The 24,107-nt window shown below is 39.1% G+C and overlaps 1 protein-coding gene and 1 long non-coding RNA gene across 2 annotated transcripts in view; one reads left to right on the forward strand and one right to left on the reverse strand.

The window, feature by feature from the left end:
• Window positions 1-6: 6 nt before the first annotated feature.
• On the reverse strand, window positions 7-1,016 carry LOC137168874 (uncharacterized). Its single transcript, XR_010924357.1, has 3 exons — window positions 926-1,016; window positions 121-573; window positions 7-84 (listed from the first exon to the last, which is right to left on the reverse strand). It is a non-coding gene; the product is annotated as an uncharacterized lncRNA (long non-coding RNA).
• An 846-nt stretch (window positions 1,017-1,862) lies between these two features.
• The window catches only part of kank1a (KN motif and ankyrin repeat domains 1a), a 69,012-nt gene continuing 46,767 nt past the window's right edge, over window positions 1,863-24,107 (forward strand). The window contains exon 1 of the mRNA XM_067571561.1: window positions 1,863-1,991. The gene's annotated coding sequence lies outside the window, so the exon portion shown is untranslated. The remainder of the gene's footprint in view (window positions 1,992-24,107) is intronic.

A 24,107-nucleotide genomic window follows, 5' to 3' on the forward strand; every position in this document is an offset into this window, starting at 1 on the left:
TCTGCTCTTGGACAGATGAACTTTTCAGCTTTAAGAAGTGTTTGACAGATTGTCTTTATTGTTTTCAATTCACCAATGGTCAATCTATCTGTCTGTCTGTCTATCTGGCCAAAAGTATACATCTTTGTCTGGGGATGTTTTTCACGGTTTGGGTTAATCCTCATATTTCCAGTGAAAGGCTTCCAGCTTTGTGGCAACAGTTTGAGGAAGGTCCTTTATGTTTCATAGTGATAGTACCTCCAAGCACAAAGCCAGGTCCATAAACAAATGGTTTTTGGTCTGCACAGAGCCCTGGCCTCAACTTCATTCAGCACCTTTGGGATAAACTGGGGCGCCGGGCAGGACCTTATCCCCAAACATCAGTAGTTGACCACCTCACCACACTGATGCTCTTGTTGCTGAATGGGAGCAAATTCCTGCAGCCAGGTTTCAAAATGTTTTGGAAAGCCTGAAACCGGAAGAGAGGAGGCCTTCATAGCAGCAGACTAACGCTCAGTGTTCAATGATTGCATGTGGATGTCATGTTTTGGTGTCTACATACTCTTGGCCATGTAGTCTGTCCTATCTATCCATCTATAACAAACATACACAACAACTTTCAGTGAAGTTTCATCTCAATCAATCACTATGTAAACAAAGTCAGCTAGGTTTCCTCAAATCAGTTTGTTTTGCCCATGCACCCCTGCACAAATCACTGCCTGCATCCCTGTTTCCAGACATTATAGCTATCACTTATTTTAATTGCTTCAGTTTTATGTGAAAAAGCCTACTACATTATGAAAACAAAACCCTGCTATAAAGCCCCACAATACCTTTTGGCTTCCCCATCATATAATAATAATCATAATTAGCTTTTTGGTATTATGCATTATATATTATATATAGCCTATTGGTAATAAGCAAATACCACAAATAGGCTACAAACCTTTTACATTGTCCATGGTCACATAGTTTCAGTTGGCTGGCTCAATGTTTTCTACACTGATGCTGTTAAAACAAAACGCCACAAGATGGCGCCCTTGCACAGTCAAGCTCGTTTGGGAGTTTTTGCCCTGACCAAGCACTATCTGTACTGCAGGTGTGTGTTTTGGTATTTTTAATTTATGTGTAATCTTCCATTTTATCCAAAGAAACAGTCTACGGTTTTTAATTGTATTTAAACTTCTTAAATTGCACTAAATATTTCCAATTATTTCACAGACAGCCGTTAAAAGTACTTGCCACAAAACATAGTCCTGTGACACAGAATGATAAAGAAATATTGATATTAATGCGCCAACTGAAAATTGACCCTTTGAAACACATCAGACGTTCCAAGAACTATATTGTTTAGCGGAGGAGACGGAGGAGGAGGTGTGTTAGCTTTACCATTAGCTAAACATAACGTATGTTTCAGTTATCTTTTAATCGGTGATTGGCTCGACGTCTTGCTGTGTAGGTCATTTAATTGTCAAAATTATCAGAAGTTAGCAAAATTTCCTTAAACTATTAAGCTCTTCTTAAATAGCTAACTAAATTTAACCGGTTGCTTACTCATTTTAAAAGCTACCCCAATGCAGCATCCGCTACGTCTTACTTTTTTAGTAGTTTAACTTTTCAACAGACAGGTTAGAGAGTAAATATCCTCGTTGTTTAGCGCCTCTAGTAGCTCAGGCAGTAGAAGTAGGCCAACTTAGCAGCAGCAGGTAAGCTACACCTGTGGCACTGACTGACCTTCATATCAGCACTGAGCGGACTGAGCGGGGCACCGACTGCGCATGACCGCGGTTTAACAACTTGCTGCTGAGGCGGACAAGTACAAAGAGGCTGCTGGTGGTGCCGACGGGACGAGCTGTGTGCCACGGGGCTGAAGTGTATCCTTGTAACTTTTAGTAGTTTTGCTTTTCTATCTTGAATCGGACCATCTACCCACCAAGTTTTTTTTTTTAACTCCGAGGACAAGCAGTTGAGTTAACATAGAGGAGAGGAGCCTGGGAGACACTTTGCGTCGGGTAAGTTAGACGCCTTGCAGTCGCAGGGAGCTTCTCATTTATGTAAAGGGTATATTTATTTCCAAGTCTTATGGGTAATTAAGCTTTTATGGATATTTTTGCGCTTATATAAGTATGCATGAACGCTTGGTTTAATTACTTGTATTAATACTGTGTATCTTCGATGCATATTTCTTGGGTCAGGTGGAGCTATAGCGACAAGACCAGACAATCCCATGAAGCGCTGCTGGTTAAGCAGGATTATGTTTAAAGTCATATGTTGTTTGTTGTACCTGCACGTCGTGGTAATCTGGTGTTTTTTTTCTGACTAAGCAACCTCGTTTGCACCGAACAGGTGTCATGCAAGTGTTGGAAGTATCTCACATGCTTGAAGTATGGGTTGAACTTTGAGCTGCATGTGGAGGGAAATGTGGTGCATCATGCAGAACAGGAGGCAACGTGTATTTTCTACATTAACATTTAACTCGGGGAGCCTTGTTGTGGTGCCTTCCTTTTTTGAGGACTCTTAAACTGTAGGAAATTGTTTCCCCACAATCTCTCTCATGTGACCTGGTAATCCCTCACCATTATATGACCCACACTGACTCATCTTTGCCTTGGATTTAACAGCTTAAACAGGTTGAACCACACGTTTGCAATGTCCCCAAACATCCTCACCTCAAGCTTACAAAAGCATGTACTTTCAGTGTCTTCATTCTTTTAATTGTCTGTTCCTTATATGTCATCAACTACAAAATGCTACCAACAATGTAAATGAATATTTTGTCGGTCATATCTGTATCCAGTATCCAAACCATACAGGCAGAGTTGTTTTTTCTTCCTCCAGTCCGACTGATTTGACATGCCACTACCTATTTTCTTTCTCTTAGAGATTGAGGCAGGCAGATGAAAGCTCTACAAAAGTCATGGTGGGGAGCTGAGGCATTTTAGGATCAGAATAGTGGGGATATAGACCTAGATGGTGGTCACTATTGTCCCGATGAAGAGCTTGAAGCCTTTCTCCGGGGTCAAATAGAGGGCTCTGCATCTTTTGCTGGACTCTGAGGCTTTTCCATTTTCCTTTTTCTAGAGATAAAGCACTGAATTGATATGTCAAGGGGAAGAATCTGAGCTCTCGGACAGCAGTTTAATGAAATTCTTTGCCTTCCAGTGTGGCACTTTTGGCATGTCTATGAATCCGTTTTTCTACACTTGAGCATAATAAGAATACAGATTACAAACAGTGCTTTCATTCAGGAGGCTTAACAAAGCATTCCTTTAGACATGAAAGTCCCAACCTGCTTCAGTTGGGTTGAATCCGGTCTTTTTAATAGTCACTTTGGGAAAATATAATATAGTTCAGATAAATATTTTAAAAATGAGTTCAGGATATAGCCAGCTATACTACTGTTCAGCTCTGTTTAAAATTGAATTATTGCATGACATTGGTTCCCAATCGTAATGTTTGGATGAATGGATGCCTGTTTACCTGATGAAGAGCCGATTTTTGGCTCAAAACGTTGTCATTGAGATCTGTTTTTTACTAAATCTTCATGAAGGTAGGACTAATTGCAGGGCTGTTGTATTAGAATTACTTTTATTTAAGTGTATAAACTAGCAATTAATGTATATTTGTAAAGCTGCAATGATTAGTCAATTGAAGAAATATTTGTATTTCTTTTTAGAGGGAAAAAAGTCAAAATTCTCTGGTTGCAGCCTCTCAAATGACTGTAATATAATAATAAGTATGTACTTTCTGGTTTAGTCTTCACCAATAGTAAACTGAATGATGTCTTTGGGTTATGGACTGAAAACAGCCAAAACAAGACATTTGAGGACGTCACCTTTGGCTTTGGGGAACACTTATCGCCATTTTTCACCATTTTCTGACATCTTACAGCTCAAATAACTAATCGGTTGATGGAGAAAACAATTAACAGATTAATCCATAATGAAAATAATCATTAGTTGCAAACCTATATATTTTTGCCTTTTTATTAATAACCTGAGTAACTAACAAACTTAACTCCTGGAAAGAACCTTTTTGTTTTTAACCATACCAGTCCTTTACAGTTGAGCAAAAAAAGTCTGTTTTGGACACTGCAACCAGCAGCTCCGTCTTGTTTTGTCCTGCCACCATGGTACACAGTAACAAGGACATTCTGTCTTCACGATGTTGTCCGACTGTCTGTCTGCACAGTCTTGAGAATCAACATCCCACGCACAAAGCACACTTGAAAATAATTAACCGCTATTTCTTCCTGTAGACGAGATGATTTGATTATTTTTTTTCTGCATGAACCTTGAACCTGCATGAAAGAGAAAACAGTTTGTTTGTACTTGTAATTGTAAAAGATGCTTATAACTGCCACTTAAGGAAAATATTTGCACAATTATACCACTTTGATTATAGCGTGTGAGCGGCTCATGTGCCTGTTGTTTATTTCACTGACATTTCATGAGCTCATACTTGTTGGCACTCTCAACAAGCTTATTGTTAAATCTGTACATTGTGCATATCCTCCAGCAACACGCAGAGCATTCCACAGCCTCCCACTGGCTTCCCACTAACACATAAGCAGATCTAGTGGAAGTACAGCCTGGTGTCGGTTGGTACATCAGGCTTAGCGGCCCTCTGGGTCCACATCAGGTTAGTCCTCGGCCTTTGCGGACATATGGCAGAGGTCTCTCAATTAACACCTTAGTGAGACGACCCTTCTGTCTACATGATCAAAGCCGGGCCTCCGCCGCTGAGATGTTTCACCCCCAGCCACCGCCTCCCTGTGATTATGACTCCCGCCCCTTCAGTGTTTGTTTAGAGAAAATGACTTCCACTCCACTGCGCTGTCTGAGCGGGTTGCACGTCAAATCTGGCCTTGATTTTCTTGCGGCTGGACGGTACTTGTGGAGTCTTTTGCCGTGGTGTTTTCTCTGTAATTTAATGTAGACGTAGTGCTGAGTTGTAATTTTAGTTTTTGGTTGAACATCTGTGCATGCTTTGGTTCCCGTTTGTGCTTCTCTTGCATGTTTTAGTGCTAAAAATAATGCATCTGAGGCTGCTTAAATGTGCAAAGATACATTTTCTACATTTTGAGGATTTTTTTTGACTTTTCTTTTTTTTTTTTTTTCCTGTGAGAAAGCTTCACTGCCGGTCTCGGTGGTTGACTGTGGAGGTGAAGGGAGTTATTCCAGCTGCTCCGGTCTTCAAGTGTGGGATAAGGAGACCTACATGAGCCTCAGGGACTGCCCTGTTATTACAAGATTAAGTCTACATTTAATAGTAAATCCACTGAAACTAAACAATTAGAACTCCCCTGGAAACATCAAGCCCTATTGTACTAAAGTACACATTTGATGAAAGTAAAATCTGTTTAGTGAGATATTAGGTTAGATTAGAGATACTGTAATAGTCTCTAGGCATGAACCTGGAAAATCTAAAATAACAAGGCCAGCATAGCAGATTTTAAATGGAGGACTTGTTGAAGGTAATAAAAACAAAAATGAAAAGTCAAGCTTCAGGGAATCCTCCTAAAAGATTTCCTGCAGGCTGGGCAACTGCCAGGCCAGCACCACATTGTTTGCAAATTAGCTAGGAAGTCATTATTGGAGTGATCAAAGCTCTGGCAGAATCTTTTTAAATCTGTGCTTTCTGGATTTGGAGGCTTAACAGAGTCTGAGTGGCCTGAGATGGATTGGGAAACATTTGTGTTGGCTTGGTATAGGTTTTTCTTGCATTCATTAAGGACAACTTTTACAGAATGATGAACAACGGCACATGCAGCTCACTCCTGAATCCTTGCAATGTGTTGGCTGAATGAGGGGAATGAATGAATGAATGAATGGTGTATATTGGGTCCCCAGTTGGATAGGTATTCATCTTACATTTACATTTTGTCATTTGGCAGACGTGTTTATCGAGAGTCTTACAATCGAGGCCGGGCAATGCCTCAATATTCATGGTACAAATTCTCAAGTAGCTGATCATATACAGCAATGAGAGAGTCTTTTTTTTGTTTATTTATTTATTTTTATTAAATTAAAGTAAGAAACAACTGAAGGTAGACATGTGCATGAGAAATACCATAATTCGACAATTCAGTTCAATTGCTGATGAGCGAATATGCTGCCGTTAGCATAATGGTAACATGCCAGATGTTACATGCTGAACATGAGCATGTTGACCTCCAATAGTTGTTGTAATGTAATGAGCCTTACAGCCTCTGGGGGCCAAATGGCTATTCGCTGTTGTTGTTTTTTTGTTTTTTTTTGTCGCAGCTCAGTTTGCAAAACTGTGTGTTCCAGTGCTTTAACTGGTATGTAGTGTTTAATGGTAATTTAATGGTTCAAATCCAAAATTAAAGCCAATTTTATAGCACCATAGTCTAAAGTGCTGTAAAAAAACATGTTAGGTATCAAAGTTGAGCTGCAAAGATTAGTTGATTCATCGATTCATTGCCAATTATTAAGTTAATCGCCAATTATCGTGATCATCGATTAATTGTTTTGAGTCATTTTCAAGAAAAAATATCCAAAGTCCAGCTTCTCAAATGTGAATATTTTGTGGTTTCTTTAGTCTTCCATGATAGTAAACTGAATGTCTTTGGGTTCTGGGAAACAGTGATCTACATTTTTCACCATTTTCTGACAATTTATGGACCAAACAACTGATTGATTAATAGAGAAAATAATCTACAGATCAATATGTTTTTGGTACCGATGAAAAATGTTTATATTGCACAAACTATCAAACTGTCACATACTAAAGTTGGGATTAAATATCTGGTTATATTTGTAATCTTGTTTACGTGTTCTTTGATGAAATAGCTCCTGATTTAAATCAAATGTGTGCCAATTTTAGATGATTTTATTAAGGCAAAGTTCTCGTAACTTCTGTTTAAACGTTTAACATTTGAAAAGTTGAAGAAAACATTTTTGTTAAAAAAGTTTAGATTTCTCAAAATCAGGTATTAAAGAGGTGTCATGGTTGTTACCAAAACTCAAGAATTCAGTGTAGTATCGAATGATGACAAGACCGACTCTTTCACAGTTTCACTGCTTGTTAAACTGCTCTGTTTCTTCCTTTTTGTCCAACAAAAAGCTTGTTGAGAGGAAGCTGTCGTCTTGCTGATGGTAGACTTGATTGCTTCCTTTGCCTGAAGCCCTGCTGAGGTCCTCATCACTGCCATCTGCTGAGGCTCTGAACTAAATTAAGCAAAGTTCTTGCAGATTCTGATTCAGCTGGTTCATCATTTATCATCACTACCGCTGCATGATAGTACACCCAGAAACATGTGCAAAGCTAAATATGTCCACTAAATTGAACCGAAATGTTGACGTCTCACGACCTGGATATACTTTCATCTGTTAGTCGTTCCAACCATATAGAGAATTGTTATCTGATTCAGTCCTGCATGCTTCGACTTGTGTGAGATTTCTGTAGGGAAGGATATTGTTGCAGCGAACGTGAAGGAGTGAAGGTATTTCTCTGTGTAGCTGGGATTAACCCCAGCTAAACCTTGAAGTGTGTTTCACAATGATGTTTTGTTTCCTGGTATGTTAATCCCTTTCTTTCATTCATGCCTCCTCTGTTATCATGTGCTCTTTATATCAGAAATGATCAGTAGGGATCATTAACATTTGAAGTTAATTTTGTTTTAATTGAGAGTCATGAATTGATGAGGATTTTGCAGACTTACAGATGAATTTCTTTTCATTTCTTTTGAGTGATTTCATTTTGAGGTGTTTGGATATTTTAACCCTCATCATACAGCAGCTTAAATTTTGCCTGAAAAACATTTTTCCGAATGTCTTTGGCTTTAATAAAATATTTTGACCACGTCAGTTCTGGCAGTTAGTGCAGTGGTGGAAATGACATTGTACTTTTTAGTTTTTTCATGGTTATGATAAAGATACTGGTATGATATGTGATTTAATTACAGACTGAGAAGATGCCCTGAAGAAAACGCACACTGCTTGACAAGGCTTGCTGTTTTGATATTTTCACCACAAGGGAGAGGAGTGGCAGAAAAAAACAGTGTGGTGAGGCAGGGAACCCCAAAACACTCAATTATCTTGCATTGCTTTACCCATGTTTAAGAGAGAATATAGATGGATTTAAAAAATGGTCAAGCTATCACATAGAAAGTTCTAACCACAGCCACAAAAACATTCCTGTTTCTCCTCACAGCAATGTCTGTGGAACTGATGGAAATGATAGAGAACAGCTGCATTTTCACCAGAGCCCAACCAATATCAGACTTATCAGCATGTTTAAAAGATATATCTGATGATATATCAGCTGAAATTCATAAACATTTAACATAAGCAAATATTTTTGGTAATTATCCGTCTCGGTGTTTAGTTAGGAAGATGCAGTGAGGCAGAAGTGCAGTTTAACAACAAACTTTATTAGTATATTTTTACTATAGTTTTTACTTTTGTAGTACGGTGACAGTTTACAACAACAGTAAACTTTGCTGGACATGAAATCCTTTATAAATAATGAAAAGAAGCAATGCAGCAAACCTCCCCCAAAAACCAGAAAAATCAAAGTAGGATAAGCATAAAAATGCAGCTTATAAAACTTGTTTTACTTGCATATATATACCAGTTTTGATATATCTGCCGATTGCACAAACCTGCCGATGTACTGGGCAGTCACACAGTTTGGTTTTGTTGTTTAGGTGATCCACAAAAAACCTTTCTTCATTTAAGTGGGAACAGATTTGAAGTAGCATTGAGTCAGTAGCAATAAAGTGCTCCAATGTAGTTTTGTTATCAAAGATTATAGTATCACTTGTGCAGTTTTCCTTTTCCAACCAGGCTAAAAGTACGTGTGGCTACCATAGTTTTGGCTATTTTTGTGGTTTCATGAAGTAATATGTGCACCAACAGATCTACTATACCTGCTATCTACTGTCATAGTCTTTATGATGGTAAACTGAATATCTTTGGGTTGTGGACTGTTGGTCGGGACAAAACAAGACATTTTAGGTTGCATCTTGGGCTTTGGGAAACAGTGATTGCCATTTTCAGAAATTTTAAAGACCAAACAATTGAATAGATTAATCAATAATGAAAGTAATTGTTAGTTGCAGCCCTAATTGTAATGAAAAATATGTCACTGAATGCAACAGTATGGATCTTTTATCATCATCCAATGCAACACTGTCAAAATGCTTCTTGATGAGAATCACGGACCAGCTGCATCAGTGACGGGTTGTCTTACTCATAGTGCAGCTTATTGTCCCTCTAGAAGAAGAAGAAGTACTTTATTGATCCCCATGGGGAAACTGATCCTCTATTGACCCATCCTATATACACACTGGGAACAGTGGGCAGCCATAGTGCAGCGCCTGGAGACCAACTCTAGTTCTTTTGCCAGTGTCTTGTTCAGGGCCACAGACAGGAGTATTAACCCTAATATACATGTCTGATAGTTTTTGGGGGAACCAGAGCACCTGGCGAAAACCGACGCAAGCATGGGAAGAACATGCAAAGCCCACACAGAAAGGACCTGGGACAGCAGAGGTTCAAACCCAGGACCTTCTTGCTGTGAGGCAACAGTGCTAACCACTGAGCCACAGTGCTGCTTCCCTGTAACCCCAGCATCCACCACCTTTGGCAGCAATTAAAACAGGAGTTTTACTGGTTCATTTATTCTCACCACTAGATTACCACAATACTTTGGTGGCTCTGTAGTACTGCAGAAATATAGAGATTTGAAAACATTCAACATGTATATAAACCATCTATAGCTGTTTATGTCAGAGGGAAGTGTCACTTTGCCATTTTCCTTTCTGTACTACTTGTGAACGAAAGGCGAATCTTCAAAAATCCCTCCTGTTTCTTATACGTTAAGCAGGACAAGGCAGGTGCAAAGGGAATTCAGGGCTCAATTGATACTGTGATAATCCCTCAGCTATGCAGGCATGCACAGACTTTGCCTGTCAAGTTGAAGCATTCCACAGGAAGGCAGTCTGGGCAGTCTGCTTGAATTTAGCGTGAACTCAACCCTCATCAGGAGAACTAACCGGCCGTAAACAGGTGGCGTGCAAGCCTTGTTTACCACAAGCACCATATCCTAATTATAACAGTTTTATCTTCCCTTACATATAATACACGTTTATGAAATATTTTTGTCCTCAAAAGTTAAACAAGGGCACGCTGCAGAGTTACACTTCTCTCCGAAACATAGCAAGAGAACTGAAAAAGGTTACCAGCAATCTCCAGTAATTACAGTATGTAATGAGAAGTCTCTTAACTGCATCCTGCTCATCGCTTTAACCTTAATCTATGATGCTCGACAATGTGCTCACATGCAGCTGTTTGGGTGATGATTTGTATGTTTGATTAGTTACTTCCATATGGGCTCATAGGTAGGTAGGTAAGTAGATGCTGTTACTCCACTTAAAATCTCAAAGCATGCTCACATTCTGTGGGCTTAAAAGGCGTCTTTGTAGTTTGCTTCCTCACAGAGAACGAAGGCTGAGGTCAGTTTGGATTCATGTCGCTCACAATGGATCCCTGTAAATTTCACAGCTGGAAAAAAGTCTCAAAATGTTCATAGAAACTCTACCGACGCCATAAGACTACAAAAAAGTCAGTATATAGTTTTAGGGCTGCAACTAACAATTATTTTCATCATTGATTAATTGAAAGATTATTTTCTTGATTAATCAATTATTCGTGTGGTCTGTAAAATGTCAGCAAACTGCAAAAAATGTTCACAAATTCCCAGAGTCCATGGTGACTTTCCAAAATGTCTTGTTGTTGTTGGCAACCAACAGTCCAAAAAAAGATAATCAGTTTATCATCCTTGAGGAGTATGAAAATATTCACATTTGGGAAGATGGATCCAGTGAATTTTTGCTTAAAAAATGGCTTAAACAATTATTCATTTATTAATTTATCATCCAAATAGTTGCCACATAATTTTCTAATCAATAAATTGACCAATTGTTGCAGCTCTATGTAGTTAAACTTTCAGTGGAGGCGTTTCCCAGTAATCTGATCGTAACATGTTTACATTTTTCTTTTAAACCGTGTTGTTCTTGCAAGCAGACTCATGCTTGTTTGTGTTCCAGTTGTATGCAATTGATTAACCGTCATGTCACTCCCATAGTCAAGACAGGTAGTTATTACCACTCGATGAAATTATACAGGTGCAATGCTACCAAACCTGGCAACCTCACTGAGAGGACAAGACTTAAGGTTACAATGCACAGTAACTGCACCCTTGCTGTTTTTTGGCAAGAAAGGGCAGCAACACAAAGCTCCCACTATCATTTTTTTTTTGCATTTCTGTTCATGTACAGTGGCTAAAACAAACAAGATAAGATTTCACTATATAGCTTTATGCTAAGCTCGACAAACTGGTCCTCACTCCAGCGCCGTACAAGTACACACAGACATATAGATAAGAATATTGATAACAATGATATCTTGGTAAGAAAGCAAATAAGTGTTTGCCCCAAAACGTTGAACCTTTCTTTTTAAGAAGTTGTCTTACATGTTTGAATTTTATTAACTGATTATTCGTCGTAGTGATTTTCTTTAACCAAACATTGAAAAGATTCACTTGTTCTTGTTTCTTGAATGTGGATATTTGCTGGTTTTCTTAGTCTCCCATAATAGTTAACCCCTTTTGGGTTGTTGATGGATCATTTTATTGTCCTTTTTTTAATAGATTATTGAGAAAATCCGCAAATTAATCAATAATGAAAACAATTTTTACTCGCAGCTCTTGTTTTAGTCACTATTAGAATCCTTTCTATTTGTTGACCACAGCCTCTTCTCACCCATGAAGCAGCAAACTATGAACTGAAAAGAGTTTCCAACCTCATTTGAGGCCCACAGGTGATGTGTTTCATACTCAAAAGATAAACTGGGTGGAATGTCACTTTAATGAGAGGTAAGAAGTACTTTTGCAGCTTGCTTTGTTACAGCTTTTTACCCGAAGGTGAGTGGAAACACCTCCGATTTCTCCACACTTGCATTAATTCCTACACCACAGAAAGAGCCGTTGAATTCGTCTCCTGCCAGGGATGCCACTGTTTACGGCTGAGAGAACCCCAGAGCCTCAGCCCTCTAGTCACCAGGCTGCTCATATTACAGTCTCCCTCACTGGCTGGTATTGTCAGGTTACAATGTGTGTGTGTTTGGTGGTTGTGTGGCTGTGTTGTGATTGGCCCAATGCTCTGCCGTGTGAGACAGCGCCGGGTGACGTCTCCATGTTAATCCCTCATTTCTCTCCGGGATGTTTTCTCTCTGGTTGAACTGGGAGCCGTCTGTGAGTCACAGCTGAGGGGAAATGCATTCCACAAAATAACTTTTGAGACTTTTAGGAACTGAGTAAGGTGAGTGCAAGATACGTTCCGGAGTCGGTAAGGCCGTCTGCAGTCACCAATACAACTGTTGCATTGTTTTCCGTAGATGTCTTCAGTTTGCGAATTGCTTGTTTTGAATTCATATAACCTGCCGATGCCAAAACCTTTTTCTTTTTTCTTTTTTGCTTTATTCACAGTTTGCATGCTCAGTGCAACAGCGGAATTCAGCACTGGACTCTTATCTCTGTGCAAAAGATAACTGCAAACCTCCAGAGAAAACAGGAAAAATGCAGTTATCACTCACATAACTGTGCACATCATCTAACGGTGTACAATCGTTTTTTCTTTCATAAGATTATCCACTTGGAACGTGCATGTATGGAAAGTTTTTCTGCCCAGAAACACCCACTGTGGCATCAATACTGTTTTCTAGATTGTTAAATAGAGTGACATCAAACTCTGTTGCTGTTCGTATCGACGTGATTGCCTGAAGTCTAGTATATGGAGGAAAAACTGGTGAATGAGAGCAGCTCAGTTGATATCTGTAAGATGGTGTTCACTGGGTTTGAGGGTCTGGTCAAGGTTTCGGGGGTGAGGGGGGGTGTCTGTTGTGTCTACAGCTGCTGCTTTACACATTCCCAGTGAAGATCCAGTCACTCTGACCCCCTCGAGGCCTGCTGGGGCTCATCTTGGTTTGTTGCCATGTCTGGCTGTGTAAAGATGCCTTTTTTTTTAAAAAAGAGGACACTAGCTGATATTCCTTGTTTTGAGGGTGCTTTCACACTTAACCTGTTTTGGTGTAGTTTAAACCAACTACCAGTTTTGTTTAGTTTGTTTAGGTTGATGTGAAAGTTGCCAGCTCTGGTGCCGTGAGTTTATGGTGTGAAAGCAAAGCAGGCCAACCGCAGGATTTTATGACAGGAGATATGTGATTGTAGTATGAATTTAAAAAGCTAAAAGACTATAAATAAATGCATTAGGTTCAGTAAAGTGCAGCAGGACTTACTGTCACTCACCAGAATTTGATTTCCCAGCGTGGGTCCATGTAGCCTTCATGACTTAGGATGACAGTCACCAAAACCGTCCAGTGAATGTATGTAACCTCATGTTTACTCTTCTTGGTTTGCTTTTAAAATGCCAGAGTGGGCACAAAACAGACCAGAGCTAAAAGGCAACCAAATAACTAAATTATAGATGTGAAAGTGACCTAAGACACAGTCAATGACGTATTTATCACACTTGTAAACCGAAGGGCCCTAATGTACCAAGCTGACTTCAAAGAACTAGACCAAGACCGATGGATTTGTCACTTCACCTCTTATTTTAAAAACCACAATGACTACAGTTGTGAATTCTGTGCATGCATGTGAAGACATTACTAGTCAGTGGTCTGTCTTCCTAATCCCAAAAATTACGAAACTAGCCGACCAATTTCAGGCTGCTGTAAACCTGATTAAACAGTCTTGTTATACGCTCAGAATACGGCTGGGGATTGGGGACATGTCTGAACACTACGCTACCACGATTCCCCTGAAAATACACACATGGCCCTATTAGATTTACTGTAAATCTATGTCATTTATTGCAAGCTGCTGAGTGAGGAAGATAAGTCTGTGGAGGCGGCCTTGTGGAAGTAAGCTAGGCACTTTTTTTGTGACATTACAATTTATAGCCGTTTCAACACAGGTTGCAGCATTCCTAAGTTCTTTAATGGGAAGACTTGCTGTAAAATAGGTCATGATAAGGATGAGCGTCACTGCCGTTGAGCGTCCAAATGAGGCGTCTAATGCGCCAAAGTCAACACTTTTAAGATGTGGCACCAACTCTTTGTCAAATTCTTTGAATTTGAAGCAAAAAAGATGTAAGACAATCTATCAGTTTGGGGGACTTTTCTTCTATTTTAAAGTAAATACCTGATTCCCACTGGTCATGTGACAAAACTTGTAGTAATTTACTACAGTCAGATGAAGACAAGAATGGACTGAAGTCCTCACATCTGTGGTAAAGCTGTTTTCCTGGTTTGAAAGTCTTTCATAAAACCAGTCTGTGGCCACATGCCTTCAGAATTTTCCATAAGCACCGGCTGCCGGCCAAACAGCTGACTACTAATTTTAGGCCAGTTGGCTGAATTCAGCTTGATTCTAATAAATTAGTTTTGATTAACAAGTTCTCTATGCATGTACATTTGTGACCACTAACAATGCGAACATGATGATTGAGAAGAGTGCCTATCTGTATCAGTCCCGTTCCCACATCATGCTCTGTATGAATGTCTGTGTGTGTTTGTGTGCACTCGACTGAGAGGGAGTAGAGAGCGTAGAGAGTCGTCTTCAGTGTTTGACAAATATTAACAAAATAATTGATGACAAAACACAAGAATTGCGAGGGACATCCTCATTAGACAAGCTACTACGGAAAACACGGGTGGCAGCAACTTGACGATTGCGTATTACATGCATGCTGAAAGCACTGCATTCTGCATATATGCCGCACACATGTTTCTGGGCTTAATGAATGAATGAATGATCTTTTATTTAAATTGCGCTTTTTACAGCAGAGCCATCTCTAAGATACATTGCAAACAAACACTAAGACAGGCAATGTTGTCAAAGTAACAGGCTTATGTGATATGAGGAAAATGTTGGCTATGCCTCAGCCTGACACTGTAATTTGAGTGTGTATGATGGAATAGTGGTATTATAATGTGCTAGAGGCCACCAAATTTGGGCTTTTACAGCCAAAATCTTTCTCTGGGGGGGGGGTCGAGGCATGTCTCTGGACCTCCATAGCTGGCTACTTTTTTCCCATTGGTTGGCTACTCCATATCCTTGTGAAAAGCCCTGTGCCTTTGATTCAGTGTATAAACATCTTCCTGATGAAGGTTGGGCATTTCTCAGTAAACTGTTAAACTCTTGCGATCAGTGGGGCTTTGTTTACAGTGGAGGTTGACTCCCTGGTGACACCATTGATCTTATCTGCTCCGGTTAAAGCTTCTGTGCACATGAAGGCCTGCCGTCGGCATACCACATAGGGAGCGTTTTAATATGCGGCTGCGTTTGCAGGAGGCTGTATTTCAACATACCATGTTAATTACGGAGAGAAAATACTTGTGTGATCTTGTGTGAACTCTGAAATTAACACCAAGATGATTGAGTGAATGTGTAATGGTTTGCACTTTTATTGTGATAAAGGTTTTTTGCTGATAATTGTATGTGTTCGTTGCTGTCAGTGCAATGCAGGATGTCCACGGTGTTTGACTTGAGTCCTCATCACTGCACTGTGGTGAAGTCAGCTTGACAATGGCTCTGTAGCCTCTCAGGTTTCAGTTTCCACAAAGTGAGGGACAGATCACCAAGGCAACACCGTCCACAGGTTCCCCGACCTATCCCGTGCTCCTCTCTGAGGAGCGTAGAGCACAAGGTGACTCTGCCAGGTGATAGAGATCTGGAGATGAAGTTGGTTATGCTGCAGGGAGAAATATTGGTATTTCTCAGGAATCTTAACAAGTTATGCCAAGTTGTTGTTTTTTTTTTGGTATAACCTATAATTACTGCGCTAGTCTCAAAAGGCTTCACAAACACCCACATTACAAAGCATGAAAATGACTTAATGCGTAAACCACCCTTTAAGTGGTACATTTGTCTGTTTTGTTCGATTTGTTAAGGCTGGCATGAAAGCAGTGGTTAGGGTTAGGGCCAAATGAACACCCAAGACCACCTGAAAAGGTGAATCCTGGTCTGCTTTCAAGCAAACTCTGGTGTGGACTGTTTGTGGTGTTTATAGATATGTGATTTTTTCTTTTTAAGCATGAATTGAAAAGCTAAACTGCTGTTAGATTGAAACGACGCATGTGCTGATTGTGGGAACTGTTAAGGAAGCCACCATGACGAGATTATTTGGTAACCAGATAAAAAATACCAGACTTGTCAAAGATAAGAGAGAACATTACAAGGAATATTTTGCACATATGAAAACATAATTTGAATATCTTCAGTAGTCTACAGAATAAACCAAGCAGGTCTGACATATGCACAATCCAAGTTTTTTTTTTTTCCTTAGTTTATCAATAGCATGTAGCTTTTTTAGCTTGAGTGCTTGCTGTTGGTAATGGTTGTCTTTGCTGCAGTAACACATGTGGCCACTGGGAGAAATTAGCAGCTGGCAGCACCGTATCCACCTCCTTTAAAACATCCATGTGTGCAGCACATGCTTTGGACACATTTTTCCTTCCTTCCAGAGTGCCGCATAGTATATACACTATACCATATGATTTATAATTTCAAACACTTAAAAAGTTACAAAGTAGTGTGTATAAACATAGTGCACCCAGTAAGAAATGATGATCGACTTCAGATGCATCAGAGGAAAGCGGAAACCACAGAACAGAGACAAGTTAAAGGAAGCAGAGTGCAATCCACATCACATAATGTTAGATAAAGATAATTATCGCCCTTTAGATCATAATTGTATACAAAATGAGTTTCTATCATGTCTGACTGGAAAAGGGTTGTTATATAACTACATCTACGCACGGAGTGAATTATAACTGAAACAACATGGTTATCGTTCAGGATAATGCCTTGTTGACATAAAAGTGTTGTAAATGTTTTATTAATGCAGTAACATCATTGGGATTGTGTTATGTTTATTGATGCTGCTGCTGCTACAATATAACTCATGTTATCGGTCAAAAATCTCCAGCTTTCATCATCCTTAATTAGCTCTTTTTATTGAGAGGAGTTGCAATAATCCTTCATTTACTGGAAAGTCTTCTGGCTGTGTGCTTTAAAGCTAGGGTAGATAATGTATTTTAGAAGCATTTTTTTTGTTATATTTGTTGAAATTCTCTGTGCATCCCAACAGCAATCAATATATCAAATGCTCTGATGATAAAAAGATAAAAATCAGGTATCTGTGGCTGGTGCAGGCCTGCAATAAGTCTGTCCAGTCGTTTCATTTGGGTCAAATGAAATGATTGGACGGGCTAACTGTCTGTCTACCTGCCTATCAGCGCGCGCTCTGCCCGAGCACTCATTATGCATGAACAGAGTCTGCAACACAGAAAGTTTGGAGGCCAGGCGAACAGTGTAATACTGATGGATAGGACGTGACGGGACTGCTGCTCTAATCCTGCAATTCTGCAAATTCTGCAAAAAGAAAATATCAACAGAAAGCAGAAAGAAAAGCAACATGTAGTCATCAGACTATATCCTGAAGTGCGGGAGAAGCTGAACGGCGCATAATCTTATCAACAACACTGTATCAAGAGACTTTCAATGCGAGTGAACTCGCCTCCCAGAAGTGAAACGCGATATCACGCAAATTCAAGCAGGGAGATGGGTCACTCATTCCTGTTGTGGCGGACTTCGAACAGGTGAGACGCGGCCCTGTTTACCGTTTACTAAAGCTTGTCGCGCCTTGAGAGGAAGTCGTGTGTGTGAGTGAGTGCAGTAATTGTCGTAGCGTGCACGTATGAAGTGTGTGCATGTGCAAGTGCTTGTCTGGTGGGGGAGCTGCAGGAAGAGGGCTGTATTTTCAAAATCTGTATTTTCAAAACTGCCTTCCACCAGCTTTAATGATGTGCATGCAAAACTGTTGAAGATGGGTAATTTACCAGCACTTCACAAAGGGAGTCACACACACACGTGACATCCTCACTCCTGCATGGATTAAAAACTTCAAAAGATGTCCACGTGCCACTGAGATGCTGTATCACTGAACCAGTTTTACAAGCTGTTGAAAGCCAGCCTGCTTTGTTTATTCAAATGAAAAGTGTGCTTGCTCTTTTATAACTCTTTAGGACTCAGGGCAGCATCATGGTTTGAGTAGAGCTGCAGCGATCAGATTAGTAAAGCCACAGAAAATTAATCGTCAACTATTCGATTAATTGTTTTGAGCCATTTTTTTTAAAAAGAAAAAAATGCCAAAATTCTCTGGTTCCAGCTTTATAAATGTTTTGACAATTTTCACCATTTTCTTGTATTTTATACACCAAACAACTAATCGATTAAGTGAGAAAATAATCGACAGATTAATTGATAATGAAAATAAGTTAGTTGCAGCTCAAGATTTGAGATACTGAACGGGTGCTATATATGGACCCCCAAAAAACATTTATTATATAAATTCAAACAATATATTATGAAATAATTTGCTCCAGTTAACTTGCACAACAACAATGCTAAAGTAGCTAACTGTTAATTAGCCACCTGGATGTTGTAAAATACAGTCCAAAGGAAATAAGTAGGCTCACCATGTAGCTAGAGATGCTACCTAGCTAGCCATCTAAGTAGTTAGCTTGGCTTGTCTTACTTAGCTTGATTTAGTACTTAGCTAACAGGAGCTAGCTGGTTAACCAAAGGGGCTGGCAGAAAATTAGGCTGAAGTTAGATTTTTTTTTTTTTTTACAAAGTGTATTTTGTCAGCTGTACTGTAAGAAAAAAAGAACAGTTTTGGGTGTTGATAAATATATTTTACCAGCTTAAATTACAGATTGGCATATTTTTATTGTTAGTGGCAAATAAGACGAGTTCCACAACAACTTGAGATTCTGTTGTTAAATTTGCTCTTAAGAAACTGGAGTTTGTACTGTACTGCATATACTAAGCCAAAGATATTTTCATATTTGAAACAATAGAAAGATGAGTTTACTGTATATTGCAGTTCACAAACCGCAACAAGAGTGGTTAGTTTCTACTGAAATGTTGTGTATGTGGTTGTGTATCAAGCTGACTGGTCTGAAAATAAAAACCCTGCATTATGAATTTAATGTTGGCCATTTTGGAGTTGCTGAGTGATTGGGATCAGTTTTCCAATGAGTTCATCTTTGGTGGACAGTTAAAACAAAAATGGGGCATGGCAGTATAACGTTTCCTTGCCAGGTTTTGACCACAGATGTAATAAATAACGTTTGACAGTGCCAGTTTATCTGTAGCTCATTGTTGATACAACTACCCTCCCTTCCTCTCTCATCTGGTTAGTTTGCATATTCAGTGACATCTGCCACCAAACCTCTCCACAGGCAAATGCTGATTGTTCCTGCCCTCCAGCATCGCTGAAATAATAGCAAAGCACGGGTCACCACTCATGTCAATATTTGTTCATGGACAGCGCCTTCAGGACAGGTGCTGACTGTTTTAGAGAGGCTTGGTGATGTTAGAATTTATGGTAAATGTGTTTTTTCTATGGCTTTAATGCAGAATCATCAAGCTGATCTGGGCCAAATGTTTATAACACAGTACAGTACTTCTCAGCTCAGATAACAAATAATCTTTGATGTGAAAACAAAAGAGTAAGAGATTTTATGTGAGGGTAAATTATGGAATTAACGGGATATTAATTGAGTCTGATGGTCGGAAAATGAAAAGTAAGGTATTTGTATCCAGTCTGGCAGCCGGATTGTTTAGCTTGGAAATGGTGCACTATCAAGCTGACATGAGGCCATACAGCTAAATTATTTCATATTGTCCAAAGTACTTTTTAAAGAAGTTGAATTTCCCTGCAAGTGTAGGCAAAAGATGATCAGAATGTTGCTCAGAAATTCAAGCTGTGTTGTCGGCTGTAGCAGCTTAAAATGGAGAACGGTAGACAAGGTAGAAAAACTTTTGCCAATGAAAATGACAGAGGTGGTGTCTTCATCAGGAGCAGTAATTCTATACATGGCCAAAGCAAATCTGTCATTGCTTAAGTACGTTTCTACATCCACCAACTTACCCAGTTCATTTGGAAGTAAATTTGCTGCTCAAATTGTCTTGACAGATCTTCAAGAAGAATCTTAACCGCTGTAATGTGAGAGTTATCTGTTAAATTAGCAGCTTTGTAATACCACCAGAGCATAGATAATTGGTTTAGATATTACAAGGATTAATGTCCATTTGCAGTAATTTGTTTTCCCTCTACTCACCGAAACAAACACTCTGAATAATAAAAAAGGAATAGGTGCTAATATTGAAAAAAACAACAAAATGGTGAAAATAAGATTCAAATACAAATATTTTATATGCATATTCTTACACTGCAGTTAAACATTCTTTGAGGGCTGCAACTAACGATTATTTTCGTTATTGATTCATTTGCTGATTATTTTGGTCCATAAAATGTCAGAAAATGGTGAAAAATGTTGATCACTGTTTCCAAAACTCAAGGTGACGTCTTCAAATGTTTTGTATTGTCCCGACCAACAGTCCTCACCCAAAGATACTCAGTTTACTGTCATAAACGACTGAAGAAACTAGAAAAATGGAAATTTTCTTCTTACTGACTCAAAACAATTAATCACTTATCAAAATAGTTGACCATTAATTTAATAGTTGGCACCTAATTGATTAATCGACTAATTTTTGCAGCTCCACACTCGTTGTGTAAGTGTTGGAAAATAGCACATTGAAAATATTTGTTCCCTGTTTAAAGCCGTCAGTAAAAGCCTGAAAAAACATTTTCCAAACATGAGTTTTTGTGAGCGATAAAAAGCTATGCTGAATAATTTTGACAGCAGTGAAAGAACTGTTGTTTTTTTTTTTTTCCTCCTCTCAAACATTCCTAAAGGTGAAAATTCCCAGAATACCCTGTGAGCTAATCCCTTTGTTTTGGTGGAAGTGGGGATCCTCCCGGCGAACAGAGGACAGCCATAATGCCACAGTGTTTCCAGTGGAATGTTACTGCTATTGTAAACCAGGATGACTCCCACTGGGAAGACACCCCCCTCCTCACCCCCTCACCCCTCCTCTGCCAACACAATACAATGTGTTGCATTATACCTATGAAGGCATGCTACTGTTTTCGTAGCCTATGACCTTGTGACCGCGAGCCGAAGCCAAGATAATGAAAAAGATGACACGGAAGTCATTAGTTAGTCCCACAGTTATTACAGCTTCCTCTGCTCAACAAGGGCTGGGAATTTTCACTTTTTAAAAACACAGATAATGGAGCAAGAGTTATTTTTTTTTTTATCTGCATGGTTTTATGTTGATGTAGACAACTGTAAGTAAAGTAAAAATTCAGTAAATGTCCCTTACTTACTCTGTAATCTGTGTTGCTATAACATCAGAAACACTGTAGTTATGAAAAATCTATGTTGTAAACATTGATAGACTGATATGGAATTAAATAATTATGGTATAAAGAGTTAAATTTGTCCATAGTGTGCCAGTAGAATGCAGGAACAAACAAAACAAAGGCTGCAGATATTTTCAATTATATAAAACACAGAAAAGCAGCAAATCCTCACATTTTGAAAGACTGGAACCAGCGAAGGATCGGCCATTTTTTTAATACATGACATAGGTGATATATTAAATATCAATATAGTGAGCGATTTTAATTTTCTGTTCTGATCTACTAATCTTTTTAGCAAGGCTGATATTGACACTTCATATTCAGACTTTAAATTTCTGATAATGATGTGTGAACGTTTTTCTATCTATTACAATTTTCTTTCATATCATACATTGTGAGAAGTGAAAGAAGAAGTGAACATCATCTTGAACTGCAATTTTCATAGTACCTCAACAGAGAATTTATACATTAAAATTAAATATCATTATGTTCTCTCTCTTACACATAAATATCTATTTAAGGAACAAAAACAGCATATAAGCATCTTAAAAAACGTTAAATACCTGCTGGTTTATTGGTGGGTAGATTGCAGGGAAACTGTTTTGCTGAGACAAGACAAGTTTATTTGTATAGCAGCTTTCAACAACAAGGCAATTCAAAGTGCTTTCCATAAAACACAAAAGGAATTAAGACAAAGTGTAAAAGAAAAACAAGGCTTTATAAAAATACATTTACATAGAATTCAAGAGTTAAATAAAATGGAAAATAAAAATAAGCTAAAATAGAATAAGACAGATAAAACAGGAGGATAAAAAGCTCCAAATTTACACAGTAAAATACATTGACAAACAGTAAAGTCTTATGTTTTTTTTTAAAGAACTGAGAGTCGGAGCAGACCTCCAGTTTTCCTGGGAATTCGTTATGGAACAAAGGTTAACGTGATAAGCCATCCAAATCCTGACTCGTTTCACATTATGATCAATTCAGTTCATAGATGACTTTAATAATAGCAACACTCCTTAAATAAATGGTATTTGTTGTGTGATAAAGCATCAAGGCAACTTTTCGTAAAGGTTAATCTTTTATTTCATGAGTGTTTTTTAGAGATGGGGTCTGGTTCAGGTGAAGTGTTCCACCTCTACCATGAATTAACGTGTCGTCTTCATTGTTTTCATTTCAAAACTCATTGTGTCTGTTGAGGAAACTAGTTCAGTATTGGTTAAAAAGTATTCTTGTGTTCTTTTTACACTCTTTCTATCTGTCCCGCTGTTATCTTTCTTCGCGTCGAGTAGCTCATCCTCTCTCCGAGCCAAACACCCATTTGCTGTTTTTAACAACTTCCTGAAGCTCTTGAAGTTTTACTGTATCTTGACCGGGAGCCTCTTTGTTGTCATTCTCGGAGAATGGAAACTGCTCAAGTGTCTGTCAGCGTTGAAGGACACACCTTTCAGAGATTGAGTGTGTGTGGTTTGTGTTTGATAGTGTTTTTCCATGTATACATGTGAGTAAGTGGTTGCTTTTTGTCTTCTCAGCTGTTTTGTTGACACTCTTTCCAATCTTGTTAATCATATAATATTTGTTCTTAATCTTGAGTGTTTGTTTCATACATTAGGCTGATAGAGCGACTTCCTCAGGCTTGTTTTAAAAAGTTTAATCTTTTGTCATACTGTGGCTGACTTTGTCATGTGACCGGCTCTATCTATGCGACTTTCTCTTTTTTATTTTCCTACCATATCCTTGTCACTTCCCCCATGGGAATAAATTAGACTTGTAAATTTGGGAATAAAGTGGCGTGTGGACAGCTTTTGAACGCTGTCATTGAGGACGACAGGCTGCTAACAGAAGGGGGGTAGGGGGGAGCGGAACAGAAAAAGAGATGGATTTCCTTCTGGAGGTGGTTTGTGCCTCTTTGCTACTGTCATACCCCAAAACAGACCCCAACTTCCTCCCCCACACACACACACCTTTTTATCTCCCCTTCTCTCAGTGGAACAAATCATTTAGCTGCCACTCTAATGGGATTAGTCCGCACTCTCTGCCTCCCTCCTCCCTCCCTCCCTTCCTCCTCTCTCTTGTCTTCTTTCTTTTCTTTCACATACTCGAGTCCATCCTTCGGTTCCCCCTCTTTTTGGGGCTCTGCCTCTTGAAAAAAAAAAAAAAAACACAAGTGGCTCATCTCGATGAAAAGGTTTAGAGAGGGAAAATAGTGAATTAATGAGGGGTAAATAGAGGATTACAGAGCTTCAGTCACCTTATTTCACCTCTTGTTGTTTACTGAATTAGTTGCTAAAAATGTCTGTTGCTGTCATCTTTATAGATAAGATGATCTTTCCTTCCTCTGAATACCACAATGCGTTTTTTTTTTTTTTTGCACTCAAAGTCCAATGGACTCTTAATCGCTGCGGTTTGGTTGCTTTATCAACACAAGGCGTCCCAGCCAGTGAGCAGGGATAACAGCTAGTCCCACCCACCCCCCCTCCACCCCCCACACCCTCAGATTAGCATGCTTGATATCCCTGATGACAAATGACATTGAAGCCAGTTAATCAGGCCTAACCACTGATGTCACCACATTAAGCAGTGCAGTCCTGTCCCCGCCATGATAAACAATGAGGCCAGCTGAGAGCACACTGAGAGGATCACAAAAGCCAGCAAGCGTCAGGGCCAGCTGGGGACGAGGTGCTCAACAGATGGACATGAATATGTTTTACATTACATTTAAATTAGATTCTTTTTTCTTTTTTTCTCCTGAGGT

Source organism: Thunnus thynnus, chromosome 2 (assembly GCF_963924715.1).
Source record: "Thunnus thynnus chromosome 2, fThuThy2.1, whole genome shotgun sequence".
In the NCBI taxonomy this organism is placed as follows: domain Eukaryota; kingdom Metazoa; phylum Chordata; class Actinopteri; order Scombriformes; family Scombridae; genus Thunnus; species Thunnus thynnus.